Genomic DNA, 16,411 nt, shown 5'->3' with positions numbered 1-16,411 from the left:
GCAATGCAGGTTACACGGAGTTTCTGAAGTTGGTGCTTTCACGGAAACTTGACTTCCACGGGACGCTTTTTTGACTTCTTCAACTTCAATTTTAATTTGAAGCACACAATCCGTTCACAGTGACTTTTCTTCAACACTGAACACTTCTGTGGTGGAAGTTTGATTTCATTGGCAGCATATGCTATTCTTTCCCCTTGCCCTGTATGCCCCCATATGTCTCATATGCCGCTATCCCTGTCTTCTCTCCAAACAGTGGCATTCATTTCTCCTTGCATTGTGGTAATTGGCATAGCATGGTTGGGGCTATTGTAAACATGGCTGTGTGAGACTGGTATAAAGAGGCACCAGTCACTCCCCAGGCTAAGCTAGTGTGCGAGGCAGGCAGGGGCTGCTGCCTATTGTGCTGGTGAAGCCTTTGTAGATTTGCAGTGGGCCCCTTTTTAATCGCCTTCTCATACACCGCCTGCCGACTCGCTTTGCATATTTAATTGCCAGGTAAAATCATTTTGTCGACAATCCGTTTAATTATTTGATTGTACAGTAACCGTAAAGAGTGAGCGAAGGGAAGAGGAAGGGATAAAGGGGGATAGAGAGAAGGAGAGAGACAGAGAGAGAGCAGCAGGCAGCGGAGAAAGAAAGAGGTCTGTTGCCAGAATAGACATCAAAGCTGTGCCTTGATGTTGATGTTGAATGGGCATTAATGGTTTCTGAAGGCAAGAGATTGCACAGGAAAAAAAAAGAAAGAGAGAAAAGAAAAAAAAAATAAACCCTCCTTTTTCTCTGACAATCCCGCCAGCAATCTCAGTAAATGCATAAACACTGGAACCCGGTGCCAGATAGAGGGGTTGAACAGAGAGAAAGAAAGTGAGCGAGAGAAGCTAGTTGGATTGTTCACTTTCATTTGCTGTAATGACCGAAGGGTGAGTAATGGAGAGGAGATGGGTCAATTGGACTGATTGGAGACTGGCAGTGATTAGGATATCACAATGTTAAACCTTTAGGGTTAAAAGACCGGAAGATTGAAATCAATGTCTGTTCACTTATCTGAACTCATAGCGACCAATTTGTGTCTCATCTTCACACCTACAACTGTTAGCTTATACTGATTTTGTAGCAAGGCACCATGTCAGGAAGTATTTAGCAGCATATTGACTCAAATAATGATTGGGAATCCAATGGGGCTGCACTGTATCTTAAATGTAATCAGTAATTTAAATTTCAGTTTTGCTCATTGAATCCCATAACAGGCCTACTAATTATATCAAATTATATCAAATGTTTAGATGATATAGAAATGAAAGCGATTCAATTCAGATGTTCTATAAGGGATGTTAGACAGGCAGAATAAACTTAAACCTATGTTATTTATTAGTCAGACTTTTAAGATCATTATTTTTAGTTTTTACAGCTTTTCACCAAAGAATATCCATGTTTTTAAAAGCAGCAGATCAACTTAAATGGATTTTCCCCTGGATTTTATATTTCTATAGATTCCAAGAGATTTATGCTTCCTGTTGAATGGCAACACTACTGAGAGAAAAATATGGAGAAAGTCCAAATAGGCTGCTCATTGTGCACTAGCTAACAAGTGTTTGTACTCCAAATTGTGTTTTAAACTCCAAATTTCAAAGGGATTTTTTATGCTTTAAAAAAATCTGATTTCACCCTTTTTTTATTCATCAAGTTGAACAAAGATACCATTCAGGACTTTTTCATTGACTATTTTGAGTCTAAGCATACTGAATAATCTACTGCAAACAGTGTTAACCGTGTCTCTAGACATGTCTAACCATTATAGAAGATAGGAGTGTAGTGTCACCACTGCACTCATACATTTAAGCAATAAAAAACCTCTTATCACATGCATATCAATTTTAGTTAGTAATAGTACAATATGAGATTGTTTTCTCCACAAGATGGAAGGATATTGCATATCATACTGCATTTGCCTTCTTGAACTGAACCTCAAACAGTGGATGCTGTCCTCTCTCCTGTCACCATTCACCTGAGTGTTGTCGTGTGTTTCATGATGTGTGCGGTGGGGCTTGGCATTTGCGTGTGAACGGTCCAAGCTTGGGGCTTTAACTGCAGCTTACCTCTGAAACTCATCCAAAACCACCTTGATCCTCTTTCGGCTGGCACTGCTGGAGATCTCGCTCTTTCTCTCTCTCCCTCTCTCTCTCTCTCTCTCTCTCTGTCTCTCTCTCTGTCTCTCTCCGCCAGTCTGTCTATCTCACTCACCCACTCTCCCCTCCTCTTGTGTTGTGAAGTTTACTTATCTTTCCACCTTTCCTGAACTATCTTGTTTCTCTGTCATTCTGTTGTGAGGGTGATGTGTATATGGGTGTAAGGGTGTTGAGGGGGGGTGTCTGCTATCTGGAGGGAATATCTAGATTCAGCATAACCTTGAAAATGCATGCCTGTTGAGCAAGTACTCTAATTCAGAAGAACAGAGAACTTTGTCTTTACAGTCAAAGGTTTTCTATCAATTTTGGCAATGTCAGTCTTCCAATCTGGTAGTCTGAATTATATCAACAACTATTTGATGCATTACTATGACAATGATATTAATGGTCCACAGAGGATGAACTCTACTGACTTCAGTGAACCCGTCCAGCATTGCCAAGAGCTTGATATTTGTGGTACAGCGTAAACTATCTCTGTGACTATCAGAAGGGTTGCCATGGCCCATTCCAACAGCTTTGTTAATCAGCTTTTCCTCCAAGGCCACCATAAATTTAAATATTTTTTTTATTCTCAGCATCTATTGGACTGATTGCTGTGAAACTAGGTTCACAAATTCATCCATTCAATCCTCAGAATGAACTGTAATAAATTTGATCTCCTTACTTTTCATCAATCATCATCATATGCTAAAGACCTAATTTTGTCCAATATTTTGTCAACACTTTAAAGATATACAGAGATACCTGTAAAACTAATGTGATGTCCATGTGTACAACTTGGTCTACACAATTTTTAAAAATATCTTTTTTATGCCAAACCACTATTTCCAGGGTCAAGAATGAAGTTTCACACTCAAATTGTGACCAGATTTCTTGAAATGCGTGGATATCAGTAATTATCTCATGGATAGTGGTTCTGTGCCTATAATAATCATAAACTATACGACTGCCCACAAGAATTCTAAGGAGAAAAAAACATATAGCAGCTTTCTGGTCCTCTCTCCTCTGATTTAAGAGCACTCTTTTTGGACAACTTTTGTTCATTTATTTTGGGAGCATCCATTTGTCTCTTTCCCTTTTTTCTCTGCCTCTGCCAACTCTTTGACAGCAGTGGATAGGCATTGTCTATTTTGTCTAACTACCCCCTGTCGGGTCTCAAACCACCCCCAAGGGAAGCCTGTGTTCTTTGGGCAAGATAGAGATTTGGGCCCAAACCACTGTCAACAAGGGGAACAATTTGGCTGGCAAGGGCCATATTTACAGATCGGTGAACCACAGCTCCATTTAGCAGTGTTCTTTCGTCAGTAAACACCACAGGACGGTATCTTTCTCAGATCTCAAGAGAAGAAACAGAGATAGAATTATGCCATGTGGCCCAAAGTTGGTCTATGCCGACCACCATCCGGACCGCCATTGTTTAGAACTTCAGAACGGCCAAATGATCCGATAACACAAGTTTGTCATGGCACGCAACCTCGTCCACATTCCACAGTGACCCGACGGAATGCAGTCCCTCGAAAGGCTTCGCCTGTGGCCTCAGATGGAGGCAGTGTGGTGTATTTTGAATCCATCAGACTCTTGTCTTTTCTAGAACGGTCCTGAATATTGGGAGCGGCATTTCTAAAAATACAATGATTAAGGCGTTGTGGTTTTTCACATGAATGCTTGAACAAAACTCCCTTTGGGCCATTGTACACACACAAACTATGTTAATGTGTGAAGATATGGCAACCTTGAGTCTTGTTAACACGTTGGCCCACACTACATTGCGGGCGGCTTGGTATGCAAACAGAGAACTGGTTTGGACTTTGGTGTCAGAAAAGACTTTGAAGCTAAACATACATCCTGACTGATGAGATCGATTAACTAGTACCACACTGTAGCTCTGAAGGTCTGGTCATGAGGTGGTGGCATAAACAAATGGAGAAAATGCAGTACAAATAAAGGCTGCTTCTCTGATCCTATTTTGGTTGCAAGTGGCCAAGTGATCCCTATTTACAATGTTACTTTGCTGCTAAAAGTACAAATGTCAAAATTAAAAGATTAGTGGGACAAAAGTAGAACACAAGTCCCATTAGAGTGTCAAGAAGAAGTCATTAAAATGAAGGAACACTCAGATTGTTGTTGCTCAGACAAGATTTCTTTTTCATTTTGGCTGTGTGGTTCTTTTCTCTTTAGTTGGATGTGGATGTAGCCTTCAACATGGGTCTGACTATCCAATCTATGATTTATTTTTACTGTAATTTCATTAGCACTTCAGTTTAGCTCAGCTTAACCCAAATTGCAAAAGTGCACAATGAAATTGTTTCCATATTGCTGTTGCTGTGTACATGTACATCTGTGCTCCATGTTCTGTGCTACAAATTCATCTATATTTGTTTTGTTTTGTTTTTTTAATTTTACCAGGACATATTTCACTAAGCAGCACAGGGCAAATAAAGCATGAATAAAGTAACATTATCTCCCAGAATACATGTCCAGCTGATTCAGAAAACAACTTATTTTCCAAAACCTCAAAATCAACCACAAAGAAAGAACAAGTGTAACATTCACTTCCATGACCTGCAGCAGCAACCAGACATTGTCATCTATACATGTTGTCGTGCTTGGGTGTGGCCGCCATGGACAATATTGAACTGAGCTCTTTTTTAGAACTGGGGAATTTCTCTGCGCTTTTATCCTAAGACAGCCGTAGTGCTTCAGTGTTGTGCCTCACACATACCTTCAGGTCCGCAGTCCATTCCCCAGACGGCTGTGGGAAATGTGGTGAGGCCACTCTGGGTTTGGAGGCCTCCCAGGGACCACAGGGATAAAAACTAGCCTCCATCATGTGACACAGTCATGTGACTATCATGAAACTGGAGTCAAAGAGTAGAGGCAAAGGGGGAACAGAAGATATTCACCATTTGATCTGCATAAAGATACATGAGATAATCCACAATGCACAAGTCATATGTCTCATTCAATGATCCCATGACACTGTTGTCTAGGTGTTGTGTTTCGCCTCACAGCTTAGATTCAAACCAGATCATCATTTAGTGACTAAAACAATCTTAACCAGCCTTTAAATTTTTTCCAACATTTTTTACCATCCAAAACAAGTTAAACCACACCAAGAGTTTACATATGCCTCAATGAACCTTTGAAATCCACCTGGGTTGTGGGTGTGTGAGCCCTCAAGCCTCACTGGTTCCCATCGTAGACAATCTGCCTGGCAAAGCTCAGGGCTTAGCCACCATTGTTTACTCTTTACCCACAGAGCCCAGCACCTGTTAGAGATTGAGCTGTACACAACCCAGCTGCAAGCCATTTTCATCTAACACCCAAGAAGATAACTACCCCTGAAGCAAAAACGATTAGGCTAATTGGCCTTGATGATGGGAAGGGACTAAGTTGGATGAGAAGGTAGAAAGTTGCAGGCGCAAAATGGCTTGCTCCAACTGTCCATCTCCGAACAAGCTAACAGACAACCGCAAAATGCAGTCATTTCTTAATGAGGACTGTTGTGGCACTGTCTTTCCATGCTTGTGTTCCTCATCCCACATGCCACTTACTGACGGGCCAACATGCCCCCCCTGGCACGACAAGAGGCCACCATTGTGAGGAAATGGCTTTGCAGTCTGCAGGAGCCCACAGCAGCTCTGTCTGTTTTCTCTACTGCCTCCCTGTCGCCAGCTTGTCCCTCTTCTCCTTTGCTTTTCACACACAGGCAATTAAGTCAGTTTCCCAATGCTGTGATCCCCTCCAACATTCTTTGTTCTTGTTTTTTGTTGTTTTCCTGTAACTTAGGTTCTCTCCCTCTTTCTTGCGGGTTTGTTTCTCGGGTGAGGAGGTCGAGGCTGGGGGCGGAACAGAGAGAAGAAGAAAAATGAGGGAGGGGGGGTTACATTTGCAGCTTTATGACTAACCACATGTGTTTCTGGGTCTTTGTATTTACATGTTTCTCATGGAAAAGAGGGTGGTGGAAGGGGATGACGGGAGAAGAAAGACAGGCATATGGTTCTTGTTTGTTGAGTTAAATTCAGAGCCGGACTGTTTGTTTCCTGAGATGAGCATAGGGAAATATGTTCTCATAATCATTTTCAAATTTGACTCTTCTCTAGGCAGTGGTGAGACTTCCTAGAAATGAGATATTTATGTAAATACATAAAAACATCCTTCATTATCATACACAGAAATACTGAAAATGTCCAGAAAAGTTGTATTTTTTGATGCTCTGAGGGATAGTCACTTAATTTAAGTACGTTTGATTGAAGGTTTTGTAAAGCGGAGATATTTGCTTATTAAAGGGGCCAGATTATACCCCTTTTCCACAAGTTAACACAGTTCCCTGGGGTCTTAATAAAATGTATCTGTAATGCTTTATTTAAAATACCACAAGGATCAAGCACCACAGCAGTCTTCTCATCCTGTCTAAACAGCCCTGTTCAGAAAGGCCGGTTTGAGAGCTTGTCCCACCCACCTCACCCCCTCTTCTGTGGGGGTGTTCTGGCTACCATGGCAACTGTTGAGCGTGAACCTCAGAGAAACATGGCCGACGGAGAAAACAAAGCAGTGCAGCAAACACACCTAATGCCTCGCCTTACTCCCACAAGTTTGACCACGGGATCATTTGTGTTTATTCACGTTACTCAGGCGACTTTGACCACGCCATCATTTGTGTTTATTCACCCCAAACAGCCAGCGAGTGACGTCAGGTACTGACTAGTCCCCAACCAATGCTGTGATGTTACTGAAGCTCAGCGTGAATGAACCCAAAATAAACTTTTGTTGTGATTTCATTGCAATAAATGGATCAAATGGATGCTGAAATAACTACATTATGATGCTGACTTGTAAAAAGTGGTGTGAGCAAACAAGCTTGAAAATAAATCCATTAATTCCCAAAAGCTTAAAAAATATTTTAAAATAAACATATATATATATAGATAGATAGATATAGGCTTGTTTCCATACACCTGGTTGCTTGTTTCTCTCACATCCCCTGGCAACACAGTTTGTGTGTCAGTAGGAACACCAGAGACCCAAATATATCTGTACAAACACTGACAAAGTGAGTTTTTCATAATAACCCTTTAAACAGTAATACAAACTCACATTCCCTGTTACTCTGGCTGAAGCTCTGTGGTACACACTCCTCTGCTGTAACTCTTTCACTCTGTATGCCTTGGGCATCTTAACTGCTGGCACTGGGCTCATCATTATAAAGCCTTCACTAGAACCAGAACCAGGTACTTTGCTCCCCCTTCTTCCTCTTGTGTCTCTGAGCTGTGCCAGCCCCTACCCACATAAGTCAGTGTTTGTCCAATTGCCTTGTAGGGGTGGGTGTGGAAGTGGGAGTGTGGGGGTTAGGGGGAGGGGAGGGATTGGTTGGGGGGGCATTCCATTCTCCTTTGCACACCTTTGGCTTGTGATCCGCTCCAGACCAGAATACTGTGGGAAGTATCAGAACCTTGTAATTTGCACAGATTGCAGGACGTAACAGTTCTATGTCAGTTTATTGGACCTGTTGGCCTCATTTTTTATTGAAAGAAAACTCCACCCTTAATTATTATTACACTATAAAATATCATCAATTTGTGAGTCTGGTGTTATTTTGTGTTGCAATAGCAGTTTGAAGTGGTGTGATTTCCTTTTTGTGGTGTAGGACTTTCTCTTCACCAGCAGTACTTTGGTTATTAGAAGGAAGAACCAAACTTCTTATTCAAAATGTAACCTAGTTTATGGATGTGCTGCAAAATTGTTAATTGAAATCAATATTTCCCTCTCCTTTTATGGATTTCCTTTCTCTGTGTTTGTTATAACATTCAAACACTAATGAAGCGCCCAAATGATGCACTCACCCTTGATTCTAAGGCACTAACACTAAATCCTTTTAATGCAGATGGTTTAGATGTCTCTTGTAGATTAACTGCCAATATCTCATTAGGATGTTGCATCATTTATTTGGACTTTAGAAAATAATTAATACACCCATCTGTGTGGTGGAGATACTTTCAGTCCTGCTCTTGAGGACTGTTGATTGACTTGTCCTGGCTTGTCAGATTGCACCTGTTATTGTTGACAGTGTTAGAAAAGAGAGTTCAAAAAATCCTTTTCTGTTCTTCATTTAATACTTATTTTTCATTGCAGTAATTACTTCCCCAAGGAATCAAAGAAAATGTCTCTTACCCTTAGAGCATGTGTGTATTTTAATGCAATGCAATCAAGCATAAACGCAGAGCTATACTATTAGGTACGTGGTTTAACATCGCACTTAATAAGTGACTGCTTTGACAAAAGGGTGTGAATCATGCAGCCCATTTATAATTTCTGCATTTGCATGTGGTGTAAAATTAGTCTTTTGGTAATTTTTGGCTTGCAGCCCAGTGCTTAAATTAAAACGTGTTTTTATTATGTGGTATGAATCTTTGGCATTCTGGTTCGGTGAAAACCAAAATATTACAAGGATAATGAAAGATTTGTTTATTTTATTCCACATAAATAAAAAAAATTGACAAGAAATTGATGAATTATTTGTGATTAAGAAAAGAAAACAATAACTAAAAAGGAGACATGTGCAGGAGGAGCCAGTAAAACCCATGAGGGCTTGTTATGTGGCTGTCTTATGATGAGACATACAACATACAATCTTAAGAAATACAAATACATACAAAAGCTAAACAAAAATGGAGGTGTTGCAAGTGTGTCATAGAATATGTAACGAGATGTTGCAATACTTAATTGGTCCAGAAAGAAGAGTATGGTTAATTTCTTAAATGATTTTAGACAATTGGAATTTCTAATATGAGCTGGTAAATAGTTCTAACACAGAGGAGCTTTCAATCTATTTGAACATGTTGAAAAAGTTGTCCTGGGAAAGGTGGGATGGAGATTATTAGCTGACCTTGTATTGGACTTATTTGTACTTGTATTGTGCTATTTGCATGCCTAATATTTCCAGACTTTACTTCAATACCCAGTTGTGACTGTAAATGCTGATGCTACTTGCTAAGAGAAAGAGAACAGTTTACTATGTAGTGAGTTATAGAGAATCTGTTGAGTCATATTTGGCACTTTATAGCTTCAGTAAAGCCGTTCCAGCTCTCATGAACATGTAGTGGAGGCAAAAACTGTCATATGTTTTACTATTGCAGTCTGGGTTATTACTCCTTGATTATATGTTTGTTGTGTTTGCATATTTCAATACCTTTTTGGTAACTGTAGTAGCCCAAGAAACCTTATTTTCCCCTCAACTTTATAACTTTCTCTTGCAACTGCAATAAAAAAAGCCAACTTTGGTGCAAAAATGACAAACTTAGTAAGATTGGCCTCTGCACAGCTGTCTATTAAAACTCTACCATCTTTACCGCAGACTTCTTGCCACTATGAAATGGCAATAATGTGTGGAAAGTTACAGATTTTTGGATTTAACACGCAAAGTAATTATTGCAATATGTAATATTCAAGAAGGTTGTTCAAGATGTTCGCTCGCATGATATTTGATTTTTATTGTTTAAGGGATTCCAATCAGTGGGAAATTAAAAAACAATAGAACCATAAAGACATGTCAAAACTGAGCCAAACATCAAAGAGACATGTTCATTCAAAACAGTTCACCGCTAAATGAGTCACAGACATCTTTCAGGAAGGATGGCCTGTGGTTTTTGTTGAAATGGGACACTGAAAAGGCAGAAAACAGATTATTTATTCATGTGTTGATTTGGTGGTTGTTTTTGTCCCTCTTGTCACACTTCCATTTCAAATGTCAAAGGACCTCATTTGGGCTGTGTCACAAATGTACCACGTGGAGACAGAAAAGAAGTTGTCACTCCTCTCGCAGATGGAGTCGGCGCTCTCAAGAACATCTGAGCGTGGCGTTAGCTTCTAGCTTGTAAACTCTTTGGAATCACTTCATGAATATGGGTCGAGTTAGAGAAAAAGGATTCGGTTTCTTGATCCTGTCATCCACCTGGGAGTGTTTTTTTTTGGGGAGGGCGGGGGGAGCAGAGCATGTGCAGTGAGTGGAGGTGGGAAGTCATGTGTGATGGTGGACGGGTGCGAGCCAGGAAACAGAAAGATAGTCAACATCTCTTTATTTGCCTGGGTGTTGGCTGATGTAAACAAACGCAGAGCTTATGCAAGCTTTTGATCTTGTGAACCGTGAAATTTTCTTGGTGAAAACAGGAAAATTAGGCCTCACTGCAGGGAGGGAGGAGGGGCACGGCAGGCAAAGGCTCATGGGAAAAGATATTTAGTCTGAGATCGGGACTTCCAAGCTATTAAATGAACTTCCCCCTTCAGACTTAATTTGATACAGCTTAACACTGTTTTTCTCCCCCCAAATGTTTTAACCCCGAGGAACTCATAAGGATTGGCATTGGTGGAATTATTGTTCCCTCATCAAAGTGGCAGAGTTGTAATCGAGCCCTTTGTAGTTTAATTGTCTTAATTCAATGGCAGGTCCTCGTGGCAAAAAGACCATTCATCTGGGGCATACTGTGGATAACAAGGCACCAATAACTAGACGATTAGTTCATTTTCACTATAGACAGGGCTCATAATGATAGATACGCAAATCTGCACCGAGGCACTGTTCTTTTCATGTGAGGATCCCATTGAGCAAGCCGATTCTCATCAGATGGCCACATTCCCAGCCCCAATTTTGTTGACATTGCAATAGCAGCTCTAGGGGATGGGGGCAGTTGGGTGATAAAAGGAGATGAGGGGGGCTACTTGAGAGACAGAAAAAGAAGAAATCAGTTGCTTTGCCCATGAGCTGCACTTTTAATTTTTTTTCCCCTCACGTAGCTCCCTAGTAGGATGTGTGAGTTTGGTACAGAGGTTAGCAAGCTGCCCCCTCCTACCACCACCACCACCACCACCACCCCCTCATGGAAAGCTTGTGCCCAAGAGCTATCCATTTGAACTTCAATGAGAGGCAGCCTTCTTGTGAGGACTTGAAACAGGCATCTTTGGGAGGCTGTTAGAAGTGCCCGGGCATGCCTTCTTTACCTGATGTGATGTGAAGCTCACTTTTGTTTGATGATTCCATACATAGATACAAACTGGTATCCTTGGCTGGGAAAGAGCGAGAAAAAAGGAGCAGAGGGAGGAAGAGAAGATGGAAAAGGGACAAGATTGACATTATAGCTACACCACACCTGTTACAGTTTGTTGTTGAGATTTAAAGGATACGTTTAGATTCCGTCAAAGTCTGTCTTAATACAACATTCAACAGTACATATAAAATGTACATATATGTTTAAAACGTTATTGGATCATTCCTCCTCTTCATATTGGCCTTCTAGCAATCCTTCCTAATGCAGATCAACTAAAAAGAGATAGGGGATAAAATATATAGTCTTTCCTCCTCTCTTATGTTTAGCTCAAGCAAAAAAGAGGCCATCAGCTGTCATTTTTGTACAATCATACTGCCATGTATTATACCTATCTGGTGTTGTATCCCACAGGGGCGGAGCAAGGGTGGGGTTTTTAGGGCTTGCATCCCCGAATATTTTGTCAAAAGCCCCAAATCTATTTTAAACACTGTCACTGAACAGTGACTTTTACCCATTGCTGACTGAATCTGAGTGAGTTTATAATAATTGTGATTCAGAGTGAAACTTCTGCAGACGTGTCAGTTGAGGAATGTTACAGGGTTTTTAAAATGAATAAAATATTTTTTTGTTTCCATTCTGATCTAATTCCTTATTATTATTTATGTATTTTTATGTGCAATGTTTTTGGAAAATTGTCAGTAAAGATCAAAATAAATCACTACTACTACTAATGTTTTCTGTAGTTATAGAATGCAGTAAAATTAAATAATTCACTACTACTACTACTACTACTTAATTCATAATTTAATAATTAAATGAATGTAAAAAATTGGCCCTGGCTCCGGGTGCTCCGGGCTTAGCCCCACATCTTATCAACCCCAATCCGCTCCTGGTATCCCAGCAACAAACCCACAACCACAGAGTCCATCACAGCTTAGCAAGGAAGAACTGTCCATTAAAAAACATAAAGAGTGAGTTTTAGAAACACCCAGAACATACCGAAAGTTATGATTTGCGACTGCCGGATGCTCATATGAATTTCAGCTTGAACATTTCATGCACATGTTCGCTCAGAACAGGCATTGTGGATTTCGTCACCCACCTCTAGAGGTATTTAAACAGGAAAACAAATTTGCCTTTTGTCACTCACAAAAAAAATGTGCGCTGGATTGTTTGTGCAGTCTTTGTTTATTTGCCACAAACAGTCAATGTGCAAACTGTATCTTACAGATGTGAGCTGTAGGAGTGTGTAGATAGATATCTGTCTCATATCACATTCTGGGTGCATGAAGTCTCTTTTTGGTGCGTGCACTGTTTGTGTCTCTGCAGCTGTTTTAAACTCTTGAGTTCAGAGAGTTCACACACTGAATATATTTATCTTTTGGTTTAACATGCATGAAATGAAGTAATTAACAGACAGGAGTAAAAACACCACAGTATTTTTTTCTATTAATGGTAAAGAAGGTATGTTCAGAAGTAGCCTATTTATCATGCAACTCATAAATCATGACACATGGCTGTTTACTGCATAATAGATGTTTTTAATAATAGAAACCAGTACCAGTGTCAGTGTTGTCATTCTGACTCTTGCATTTGGATCAAATCAGAACAAAATTCAGTTATTTCAGTATTGCCCATTCCTCATTAGATTAAGTTAGCTGTAGCTAGCTAGAAACATGCACACTGGCTGTTTGTATCAGCTGTGAGTGATTTCAACAGAAACAGTGTTTTTCTGTTATTTTTCTCCACTCTCTTTTTGCCACATCACTCTACTCTGAAGGTGTTTAATAAAGTGTTCATTTTTAACTCAAGTTGAAGTATTTTCAACTTGTATGGACACACCTTTGCCTCACAATTACCACGCCACATCTAAAATTAGCTTTGTGTGGTGTCTGAACACACCTTTACACCAGAGTCATGTTAGATAAGGATCTTCTTCTCCCAGTGAAAACTAAGGGACAATAATTAAAGTGAAGAATTGTTGCTTTGCAGTTAAAAAAAGTGTCCTAAGAATGACCAGGTAGGAAACCACCACACCAACTCTAAAGGCAGATCTTAACAACACTTCTTTTGGAGACACAATTATCATCAGAGAATGAGGTTTCAAGCTCAAGGGCCCAGCAACACTGCAGGCTGGATTAGACTGGCTCTAGACAGAAAGGTGGGTTAATGAAAGGCACAGGCCAAAAGGTGCATTTTGGTCCAGTCATCGTCCATATTTCTGAAAGGAAAAGAAAACCCCACCTTGGGCCTTGGGTTATGGAGAAAGTACTTCCACTCCACCTCCTGACTTGACACACTTAGACTTCCTTCCTTGGGCTTCCCCCTTCCATTAAAAGTAAAAATTCCTTAAAAAACGTGCCAGGCCAGGCTGAAACTCTCCACCGGGGCCTCACTTTCCTTTGCACGTGCGTTGCTCTTGATCCAGACCAGCTCCCTCAGCAACAACCCTCTGCTCCTCTCTGCTTCATGCTGATCATTTTTTTTTCTGCCAGTTGTTCTAAGCTTCCTTTATAGAAAAGGACACCAAACAACAAACCAATGACAATTTTAGTAATTGAGTCCATATAGCTGGCAACTGGGCTGGAAGGGTTACCTCCACTCCCACATAGGCATGGTTTGTGTCACTGTTAGGGACCAAGCAGTGAGGTAATGAGACAAGAGTGAAGCTAGAAATAGTGTTTTATTTACCCAAAAGAAAGCAAAAACTTTTATGAAACCAAGAACTTAATAACTAGGCCTGTAGTTGAAGTCAACAAAAGATAACTATATTCAATATAACTGAAATGTGAACAGAAGTGATGCACCAAAATGACATAAGGGAACATGTATACTAGCTTAGCCAAACCAAATAATGGACACTGACAAACATACCATGTAGTGATCTACTAGTGTCAATTGTGCAATGTTGACCCTCCCTTGGGTCAATTTTGGCCCTTGTCAATTATGTGATTATTTGCTGCCAAATTTGAAATGGTTTCAAAACAGTATCATGACCAAATGTTGACAAATACCAGTCAGTGATGATTCATTGACAAGTCATCAGATTTCCCCCTGATCTTAAATTTAGTTAAAATATTTTATAATTTCTGCTTTTTCACTCAAAAATGAGGTATCATTTCATTTAAATGAGGCCTATTGACCATCATTTCCATGAATATATGTAAAACTTGCGGAAATAAGTTGGAATGAAATGGGCTAAAAATGTCTAACACATCATTTAAACCTTATGCTTTATAAATCAATCAAACCAAGCAATCAAAAGTTGCATGGTCGACAGTAAGACAACAGGAAGGGTTAATTGTTCGGTGTGGTTGCCTGAAAATGAAATGATCCTGTGTAGAAAGGCAAACTAAAGTGGACAGTGAGTTGGATGGATAGCAAAAAAAAAAACCCTGCGTTCTTAAATATAGAGAAAAACATAAAGCCAAACTCAGAGTGTGTGTTGTGGAGGTTACTTCACTTGATCCTCTGTGTATCACATTTCATAACATAATAGCTAATCATATATTTGGCATATGAGGGATATATTGAGACACACGCACACACAAGCATCCAGTCTTTGTATTATGATAGGATAGGGTGATGGAAACAGTTTGATGTTCTTCCATCTCTTTCGACATTCATTCCTCGATCTCTCTCTCTATTAAACAAACATTTGGAAATCTATATGACTTCAGTTTCACCCTGCAGATACTGAGATGATTTGTCTACCAGATGTGTGGCGGATGCTTCAACACTCAACGCTTCATTCCCCAAATTTCACAACACAACCCAGTTTTTTTGGCCTTTTGTCTGTGTTGGCTGCTGTTCAACTTTGTATGATAATATATCAAAAGGTTTCCCAATCCAAGTTTGTTTGCCTCTTGAAAAAAAGCAGTCTTTGTCTGTGTGCTTTGTAAAAAAGAAAAAAGAAGTCTTTTTGAGAGTAGAAGTAGCCCAAGGATGACAGGCATCATGTTAAAATGGCCAAGTAGCAAAAATGTCACCAAAAAGCACATTCTGCATTACTTTTGATGGAGATCCGCCTTTTAACAAGTTTCTCCTTTTAAGATCTTTTCATATCATAAAGAGAGAGAGAAAGGGCAGAAGACAGCAGACAAAAGAACCCAAACGCAGAGACTTCACTTCTCCCTTGAAGATGTTAAAATTAGTGTCTTAAAAAAAATCAAAGGCCCAACATTAAACGCTGAAAGATGCTTGAAATGTCGACACTGCAGTGTTTTAGAAAAAAGGACATAAGATGAGAGATACTTGCAACAGACTTTGGTGTCACTTCAAAGCCTTGACTTTAAGAAAGTGGGCTAATATAATACTGATAGGAGAATCTTTACCTGGCTCTGTTGACCTCGTCTGAGGCTTCTGACAGTCCAGCCACAGATCCTGGGACCGTGCCTTCACACCATGGGGTAAGGGGGGGGTGGGGGTCGAGGGGGCTAGGTTTGACGTGTAACCCCGGAGGTCGTCTTTGGTCTCTTGCTCTGTGATGGCCCCCTTTCTTTTCTTGTTATGTTCAGAAAAAGATGGCCGCCTTTGAACTCCACAGTAGCTATAGAAACGGCTGGAGTTCCTCCACTTTAGCGCTTGGCTGTCAGCGTCTGACTGGGCCATCGTGATGGGCCAGCATCATTAGAAACCGGCGCACACAGGACACACATTGACACATTTGCTGACACAGGGTATACAAACAAGGCCCAGTGGAAGTGTGTATGTGCATGTGTGTTTGTTTTTTAGGGGGGTAGGGGGGTCATTTTAATTGGCTTGGCCTACAAACTTACGAGCAACAGAGAACCTATGAGCAACAGAGGCCTGATGTGATTATTGAGAACTCTACTTTTTTTTGGTAACAAATTAAAGAGTTTGCTAACGGAATAAAAACTTGTTAGTGTTCCGTGCTGAATCAGACAGAAAGTAACGGTGGCATAGTGAAGTTGCTCATAGTTCAACAGGTAAAAGATCAAAGGTTACCATCTGCTGCGTGGCACCATTATGACAAACAAGATTAATACATTCATTTCACATTACTGTAGGTACTTGACATCTTCAGCCTTATGTTCCCTCACAAGCCTACTGAATCATAAAACCTTTCTCCTCCTCTAATTTTTTGTAAAGACTTTAATTTTCCAGTCTCTGGAACTTCAAAGAACCGACTATTCGCGAGTCCACATCCCTCCGAGCGCTCGG

This window comes from Scomber japonicus, chromosome 2, assembly GCF_027409825.1.
Source record: "Scomber japonicus isolate fScoJap1 chromosome 2, fScoJap1.pri, whole genome shotgun sequence".
Lineage (NCBI taxonomy): Eukaryota > Metazoa > Chordata > Actinopteri > Scombriformes > Scombridae > Scomber > Scomber japonicus.
The sequence above is the reverse complement of the archived record's forward strand: the minus strand, read 5'-3'. Positions refer to the sequence as shown.